Genomic DNA, 9351 nt, shown 5'->3' with positions numbered 1-9351 from the left:
TTGCGCTTTGACCTGCGCTGCGCACTTTTGACGGTGCGCCGTGCGCGCCAAAATCCGAAAAGTTCGATTTTGGCGCGCACGGCGCACCGTCAAAAGTGCGCAGCGCAGGTCAAAGCGCAACTAGCGCATGGCCTGCGCACGATCTGCGCACCCTATGCTAAAGATAGGGTGCGCCGATCGCAGGCGCCGCTGTCCGCTAGGAGGCGGCGCTACAAGCAAGGGGCGGGCACGCTGGGCAGAGAGCCGGCTCGGGGGCGGAGCTACCCCCGGCCGTGCGTGCGCTTAAAAAGCGCTAATGTGAAACCAGCCTTAATCTGTTGGCCCTCACTGAAACCTGGATTCAGGATTCTGACACTGTTCTCTCCTGCTGCTATTTCCTATGGTGGCTTACAATTCTCTCATTCCCCGAGACCCACAAACAGACATGTGTTGTGAGTTCATTTTCCCCTTCACCATTGATGTCTTTTGAACTCCCTCTGCTGGTGAAGAGAGGTAGTGAAATTGATTGGGTTGAGAGGAACCTGTCATCTGAACAGGTGGAGCCTGATTGGACACCCGGAATCACTGAGTGGATATAAGGCAGCCGACGCCCTACAGGGGTGCTGGTGATCCTTTCTGCTCTGAGCTCTTGCAACCAGTTAGTCCTGTCTACTGAAAGCTAAGTTTTTCCTCTCTTATTTTTCCATGAGATTTTGTCTGTTTGCTTCGTGTTTTGTTTTCAGCCTGCCTTTGTTGGGACGGGCTGAGCTCCATTTTTGTCTCTGATCAGTTTATCTCTTTGCTCTGTTTTCAGAATATACCTGAGTGCTGATATAGTGTTTTTGAAGTCTAGCGACTTCAGGGCCTTTTTCCCTATCAGACGGTTGGGACATTTTTGGTAGGGTTTTTTGCGGATTGCAGCCAGCATCTTTTCTGTCCTTTCCTATTTAGTTAGTTGGGCCCCATCGTTTGCTCAACCTGTCTTTCTGTCTGTGTTTGTGTTTTCATCTGCTTTTCACCGACAATACATGTTGGGGGCTGTCTATTGCTTTGGGGTCTGCTCTGGGGCAGTTTAGATATCCCCTTTCTTTCTTTAGGCTTATTTAGTTCTCCGGCTGTGAACGAGGGGTCTAGGGCACCGTAGGAACCCCCCACGGCTACTGTTAGTTGTGGTGACTAGGATCAGGGGTCTGCAATCCGATTGCTACCAACCTCTCCGGTTTTCTGGACTTAGCTTGTATTTTTGTTTTTTCCTCCTTCGGTGACTCATTCATAACAGAATCGCCAGCCATACCGCAGATTCTAGGGTACTCAATAGCAGGAAAGAATTGTAAAAAAAAGGGAAAGAAAAAAAAAGTGTCAGAATTTTTTTTTGTGTGTATATTTTTTCCTCTATGTCTTTGAGGCCGTAGGGGGAATTTTTTCTTCTCAATGGAGATGAAGCAATTGTCTGATCGTGTGGAGCAGCTCACTGCTGAAGTGCGGGGAATTTCCGCCTATCTTGCTCATTCACATGTTGCTGAGCCAAAGATCCCTACTCCTGATGTGTTTTTTGGGGATCGGTCTAAATTTTTGAACTTTAAGAATAATTGTAAATTATTTTTTACCTTAAAGCCTAACTCATCAGGGAGCTCCGCACAGCAGGTTAAAATTGTCATCTCCTTGCTGCGCGGCGATCCTCAAGATTGGGCGTTTTTCTTGAAACCTGATGATCCTAATCTAACAAATGTGAATGCATTTTTTCAAGCCTTGGGGCTGTTGTACGATGAACCTAATGCTATTGATCGGGCTGAAAAGGCCCTGTTGGCATTGAGCCAGAGTCAGGATTCTGCAGAGTTGTACGGTCAAAAATTCCGAAAGTGGGCGGTCCTTACTACCTGGAATGATGGTGCCTTGGCAGCTCTCTTTCGGAAGGGTTTGTCAGAAACCGTAAAAGATACTATGGTGGGATTTCCTGTTCCCTCTGGTCTTGACGACTCTATGTCATTAGCCATTCAGGTTGATCAGCGTTTGCGTGAACGCAAAACTGCACGAGAGGTGCTGCCACCTGTTGAACAAATGTCTGAACCTATGCAATGTGATAGTTTTGTCTAGGGCGCAACGTCAGGAGTTCAGAAGGCGTAATAAGCTGTGTTTTTTCTGTGGAGATGCCTCGCATATTATTTCTGTCTGCCCTAAATGAGAGAAACGTTTTGCACACACATTTGCTGTGGGTGGTGTTCAACCTAAGTTTCTCCTGGCAATTACTCTGATCTGCTCCCTGTCCACATTTTCCGCTAAGGCTTTTGTGGATTCGGGAGCAGCTCTGAACCTGATGGACTTGGATTTTGCTAAACGTTGTGGATTTCCTATGACACCTCTGCGGACGCCTATCCCTTTGAGGGGTATTGATGCTACTCCTTTGGTGAAGAATAAACCTCAGTTTTGGACCCAGGTGGTAATGCGGGTCGCCCCAGACCATCAAGAAAATTGCAGATTTTTGGTGTTATAACAAGAGAAAATGGAGTACACGATGACAGCGAGAAAGATACTTTTTTGTATAAAAATTTAAATGTTTATTTATGCATACAAAATATATAAGTAATTATACATAATAAGATAGTGCACCAAGGAGCATACAAGCAAAACACAAGGGCCACCCCTCTGGCAAAGCAATCCTGTTGCAAGCAAATCCACAGGTCAAGTGACCAGAAGAAAAAATGTATAAGGGGCAAGTCAGGGAGTTCCCATCGTGGACCGCAACATAACCGAGATATATCCTGAATAGCCAAATTAAGTAAATAAATGATGCCGCTTACCGGGATCTGAGAAGCCAGAGAGGGAGCCCCAGGTGCCTGATGTCCACCCCCGACGCGCGTTTCGCGGGCTCTGAAGCCTGCTTCCTCAAGGGGATAGTGAATAGTGAGGAATAGGACCTTAAAATAGCTCATGTGAAGGATCACGTGATGCAGAAGAGCCAATAGCGGTGGTTTGTGACGGCGCATGCGCGGTGTGCGCGCCAGGTCCTCCACACAGCCCGGGCGTCATGCCATTCCATGCACAAACAGGACAGCAATTATCCCGCTGTGCATGGAGGCATAGAGACGCCCTGCAGCCAAAGGACACAAGCGCCCACCACCACGAACGCGCACAACCACCTTGGCTCCACAAAATCTGCCACCATTAATATAGTAATACATATGGGTGAACCCAAAGGTACATAATACACAGAAAGGCAGATAGTCCGCCCCAATAATGATATCACAAAATAAACACCCAAAAAATAAAAAAAGGGTACAAAAAAAGCAAAGCAGAAAAAAACAATAAAAGACAAAAATAAATAAATGCACCAACAACATTACAATATAGACAAAAAATAAATAATACAAAATGATATAAGGCTCAACAGATATATATATAAGTAGAAAACAGGCTGCAGAGAAGGTGAAGAGGGAATCATCACAATATATCCATCTGTTCGGGTTTTTCTTCCCCTCTTTTCAAAAATTCTGCAGCCGTTTCAAATTTTGAGAGCTCTAAATATATCACAAGTTGAGAGAAAAGGAATCCTATAATACACACAAAAAATTCAAAGAGTTAAAAACAGTAAAATAAAAACAAAATTAAGACAAAGGACATAAGGCAGTGATAGAACCAGCAGATGACAAACAAATTTTGACTGAGGCACAAATTGATGTACTCAGCAGAGGTCTTTCGTTTTCACCTACTAACCAATTTAATTTTTTTACAGCGTTGAAAGATTTACAATTATTTTCTCGTAAATTATTATTGAGAAAATTACACCATCGGGGTCAAACGTCGGCATCTTTGAATACTCTTGAGATGGAAGCCTTACATGATCTTGAAGACCTACTTGAGGAACAGGCAGCACCCCAGACAAGTAGGTTCCCTGTCGCATTATTGCCCAGATCGGCTAGGTTCCCTCCCTTGTCTCTGAGTCCAGCTATTGAGATTTTTACAAAACTCGTCATGGATGATTTCAAGAAATTATCCACTAGAAAGAGATTTGATAATTTAACATTTAAACAGCGTCAGGCAATCCAGCAGTTGCGGGCTCTTCCTGACGTTGTCTTTAAATCTGCAGACAAGGGTGGGAACATTGTCGTCTGGCCTTGTGATAAGTATGAACGTGAAGCCTTTCGGCAACTCAGGGATTCAAGTACTTACATTAAATTAACATCAAATCCTATGGCTTCCTTCTCAATTGAGCTTCAAAAGATTTTATTTGAGGCTTATGAATCCAATATTATCTCCAAGAAGGTTCTTGACGGTTTGGTTGTTTCTAATCCAAAGGTGCCGACGTTTTACTTGTTACCTAAGATCCACAAGGATGCCCTCAACCCCCCGGGGCGTCCTATTGTGTCGGGAATTGATGGCTTATGTGATGTGGTCTGTAAATTTATTGATTTTTATTTGAAACCTATTGTAGAGACCCTGCCATCTTTTGTTCGTGACACAACGGACGTTCTGGCACGGGTTGACGGCATCCTTGTGGAACATGAGACCATTCTTGTGGTTGCTGACGTGGAGTCACTTTACACCTGCATTGACCATACTCACGGCTTGGATGCGGTGCGCCTCTTCTTGGGAGCCTCCAACCTGGATGGCCCTCTGTGCGATCTTATTCTCGAGCTGCTGCACTATGTCTTGTCCCACAACTTTTTTGTATTCAAAGATTCCTTTTACCTCCAGAAGCGGGGCACAGCCATGGGCGCGGCCTGTGCGCCCGCGTATGCAAATCTCTTCCTGGGTTCCTGGGAGAGACATATTTTTAGCGACGCGGGCATGCCGGCCGCCTCCCATGTGCTGTGCTGGCTTCGCTATATTGATGACATCTTGATGTTGTGGGACGGGACGGTGCAGCAGCTCGGAGACTTCATGGACCAACTTAATCAAAATTCTTTTAATATTAGATTGACCTATCATCATAGTAGTACTAAAGTGGACTTCCTGGACATATCTTTGGAGGTTGACCCTTCACGTCGGGTCAGGACAGATGTGTTCAGGAAGCCCACCTCGGTCAATTCTCTGATCCATGCAGAATCTGCACATCATCCCTCTACCATTAGGGCCGTCCCGGTTGGACAGTTCCTAAGAGTGAGGCGCATTTGCTCCTCTGATGTTCTTTTTGAGGCCCAGGCTGCCGACCTTAAACAACGTTTTCGAGCCCGGGGTTACAGTGGCAGATCTATCAAACAAGGTTATGATCGGGCCAGGAAAACTCCACGTAATACTCTATTGCATTCCAAAAAGGGCCAAGATAAAGCTGGACTTGATGGTCCCATTCGATTTATCACAACTTTTAATCATCAATGGACGAACATGCGACAGATTCTCATTAAGCATTGGGATGTCTTAAAAGCTGATCCGGTTCTTGAGTCCTTTTTGGGTGACCTCCCCGCTATGACATCTCGACGTTCCAAAAACTTGGGTGATTTATTGGTCAAGAGCCATTATGTTCCGGCAACTCGTAATGTTTTCAGCTCTCGTGGTCCAACTCCGGGTTTCTTTCCCTGTGGCCACTGCCTCGCATGCGCCAATGTTCAACGGAGTACAAATTTCAGTGCTTCGGATGGTCTACGCACCTTTGACATTCGCCATCGTATTTCCTGCGGCAGCACTAATGTGGTCTATTATGCCACTTGTGGCTGCCCCAGGATATACGTTGGTTTGACAACAAGGGAACTGCGTGTACGGGTGCGTGAACATGTCCGTGATATTGGCGCTGCAAAAGCAGTTATGGACCCCTCGGAACTAAAAACAATCCCGCGCCACTTTAAAACCCACCACAATTGTGATGCAGGGTCTCTTAAAATACGTGGCATTGATATTCTCCATCTGGGGATTAGAGGGGGTAATTATAAAAAGATCTGATAAGGTGTCAGTCTCCACCAGCCTGAATGAGAGCATTTCAAGGGCCAGTAGTTTGGCAATGCCAGCATTCAAAGCCTGTGCTCAGGGATGGTTTGCCGAGTATGGCCGCCTTTTATCCCATGCCTGTTCTACCGATGGCTGTAGAGTGGCCTGGGAGTGTGAGGATGACTGGGAACGTGGTGCTGTGGGTGGAATGTCACTGGTTCTCCAGACAACAGTGCCAGAGGTTCTTCCTTGGCGATCCTGTGAGGAGGCCGAACCAGCTGTGTGTAAACTGGAGGAAGAGGCCCCAACACGAGCTGAGGAGGTGGTAGGTGGTGCTGCACGTTGGCCTACGTCTTCAGTGTGTCTGTGTAACTCCACCTCATGCTTGGTCCGCACATGTTTCCACATATTTGTGGTATTGAGGTTGCTGACATTTTTCCCTTTTTTTGACTTTCTATCTTGGCCCAGATGGAGACTCGTTGGATTGTTCTGTTGGACACCATGGCCCCTAGGGGCCTAAATGAACATCTCAGTTTTGCACCTTTCCTATGAGTTCTAGTTTCTGTATAAATGGTCTATGTTTGTCATCTGCTGGTTCTATCACTGCCTTATGTCCTTTGTCTTAATTTTGTTTTTATTTTACTGTTTTTAACTCTTTGAATTTTTTGTGTGTATTATAGGATTCCTTTTCTCTCAACTTGTGATATATTTAGAGCTCTCAAAATTTGAAACGGCTGCAGAATTTTTGAAAAGAGGGGAAGAAAAACCCGAACAGATGGATATATTGTGATGATTCCCTCTTCACCTTCTCTGCAGCCTGTTTTCTACTTATATATATATCTGTTGAGCCTTATATCATTTTGTATTATTTATTTTTTGTCTATATTGTAATGTTGTTGGTGCATTTATTTATTTTTGTCTTTTATTGTTTTTTTCTGCTTTGCTTTTTTTGTACCCTTTTTTTATTTTTTGGGTGTTTATTTTGTGATATCATTATTGGGGCGGACTATCTGCCTTTCTGTGTATTATGTACCTTTGGGTTCACCCATATGTATTACTATATTAATGGTGGCAGATTTTGTGGAGCCAAGGTGGTTGTGTGCGTTCGTGGTGGTGGGCGCTTGTGTCCTTTGGCTGCAGGGCGTCTCTATGCCTCCATGCACAGCGGGATAATTGCTGTCCTGTTTGTGCATGGGATGGCATGACGCCCGGGCTGTGTGGAGGACCTGGCGCGCACACCGCGCATGCGCCGTCACAAACCACCGCTATTGGCTCTTCTGCATCACGTGATCCTTCACATGAGCTATTTTAAGGTCCTATTCCTCACTATTCACTATCCCCTTGAGGAAGCAGGCTTCAGAGCCCGCAAAACGCGCGTCGGGGGTGGACATCAGGCACCTGGGGCTCCCTCTCTGGCTTCTCAGATCCCGGTAAGCGGCATCATTTATTTACTTAATTTGGCTATTCAGGATATATCTCGGTTATGTTGCGGTCCACGATGGGAACTCCCTGACTTGCCCCTTATACATTTTTTCTTCTGGTCACTTGACCTGTGGATTTGCTTGCAACAGGATTGCTTTGCCAGAGGGGTGGCCCTTGTGTTTTGCTTGTATGCTCCTTGGTGCACTATCTTATTATGTATAATTACTTATATATTTTGTATGCATAAATAAACATTTATATTTTTATACAAAAAAGTATCTTTCTCGCTGTCATCGTGTACTCCATTTTCTCTTGTTATGGCATAATTTATTGGAGTTGGTGAATTTGTTTGCTGGGAGGCTCACCAGGTGGTGATGTCATCCTGTGCATTTTCATGCACACTGATTTTGTTTCTAAGATTTTTGGTGTTGCATAATCTGCATGATACCATTGTTCTGGGGTTTCCCTGGTTACAAATCCATAATCCAGTTTTGGATTGGAAATCTGTGTCTGTGGTGAGTTGTTGTTGTCAGTGTGCCCTTAGTGACGCTCCTGTTTTCTCCACCTCTCCCCAGTCGCATGATGTTCCTGACTATTTGGCTGATTTTTATGATGTATTTAGTGAGAATGAGTCTGCGTCTTTGCCTCCTCATAGGAGTTATGACTGTGCAATTGAGCTGAGCCCGGGGTGTAAATTTCCCAAGGGTCGACTTTTCAATTTATCTGTACCCGAGCACGAGGCGATGGATCCTATATTAAAGAGTCGTTGGAGAAGGGCCATATTAGACCATCCTCTTCACCCTTAGGTGCTGTTTTTTTTTTCGTGGCCAAGAAGGATGGTTCATTAAGGCCTTGTATTGACTATCGTTCCCTCAACAAAATTACTGTTAACTATCAGTATCCGTTACCCCTGATTGCGGATCTATTCTCTAGAGTTAAAGGTGCTGGCTGGTTTACCAAGCTTGACCTCAGGGGGGCGTATAATCTTATTCGCATTAAGCATGGGGATGAATGGAAGACGGCGTTTAATACTCCAGAGGGACATTTTGAGTACCTGGTGATGCCTTTTGGGCTCACTAATGCCCCTTCTGTCTTCCAGTGCTTCATGAATGATATTTTCCGAGACTTTGTGGATAAATTTTTGATCATCTATCTGGATGATATTTTGATCTTTTCCAAGGATTGGGACTGTCATGTGGAACATGTTCGGACTGTGTTCCAGATTTTGAGGGAGAATTCCCTGTATGTCAAGGGATCGAAATGCCTTTTTGGGGTACAGAGGATTTAATTTTTGGGATTTATTTGGTCTCCGTCAACTATTGAAATGGACCCGGCCAAGGAACAGGCCATTTATGATTGGGTTCAGCCCACTTCTTTGAAGGCCCTCCAGAAGTTTTTGGGTTTTGCTAATTTTTATCGTAAATTTATAGCTAATTTTTCTGGTATTGCCAAACCATTGACTGATTTGACTAAGAAAGGTGCTGATGTGCTGAATTGGTCTCCGGAGGCTGTTTCTTCCTTTCAGGAGCTGAAGCGAAGGTTCACTTCTGCTCCGGTTTTGCGGCAACCTGATGTCTCAATCCCGTTTCAGGTAGAGGTGGACGCTTCTGAGATTGGTGCAGGAGCTGTTTTGTCCCAAAAAGATCCGGTAACATCTAAAATGAATCCCTGTGCTTTCTTTTCACAAAAGTTCTCCCCATCTGAACGTAACTATGATGTGGGGAATCGGGAACTGTTAGCCTCTAAATAGGCATTTGAGGAGTGGAGACATTGGTTGGAGGGAGCTAGACATCAAGTCGTGGTCCTTACTGACCACAAGAATTTGATTTACCTGGAGTCGGCCAAACGCTTGAATTCTAGACAGGCTAGGTGGGCCTTGTTTTTCACACGTTTTGATTTTGTGGTCTCTTTTCTTCCGGGCACTAAGAATGTCAAGGCAGACGCCCTCTCTAGGAGTTTCTTTGCTGATTCTCCTGTTGTGACCAAGCCTACTACCATCTTAGGTGAGGGGGTAGTTCTTTCTGCCATCTCGCCCGATTTGAGACGTGCTCTGGAAGAGTTTCAGGAGGACAAACCTGAGCGTTGTCCCAT

The sequence above is a fragment of the Dendrobates tinctorius genome, unplaced genomic scaffold (genome assembly GCF_039654945.1).
Source record: "Dendrobates tinctorius isolate UK_male_01 unplaced genomic scaffold, ASM3965494v1 ptg000049l, whole genome shotgun sequence".
In the NCBI taxonomy this organism is placed as follows: domain Eukaryota; kingdom Metazoa; phylum Chordata; class Amphibia; order Anura; family Dendrobatidae; genus Dendrobates; species Dendrobates tinctorius.
This window is presented reverse-complemented; position numbering follows the sequence as displayed.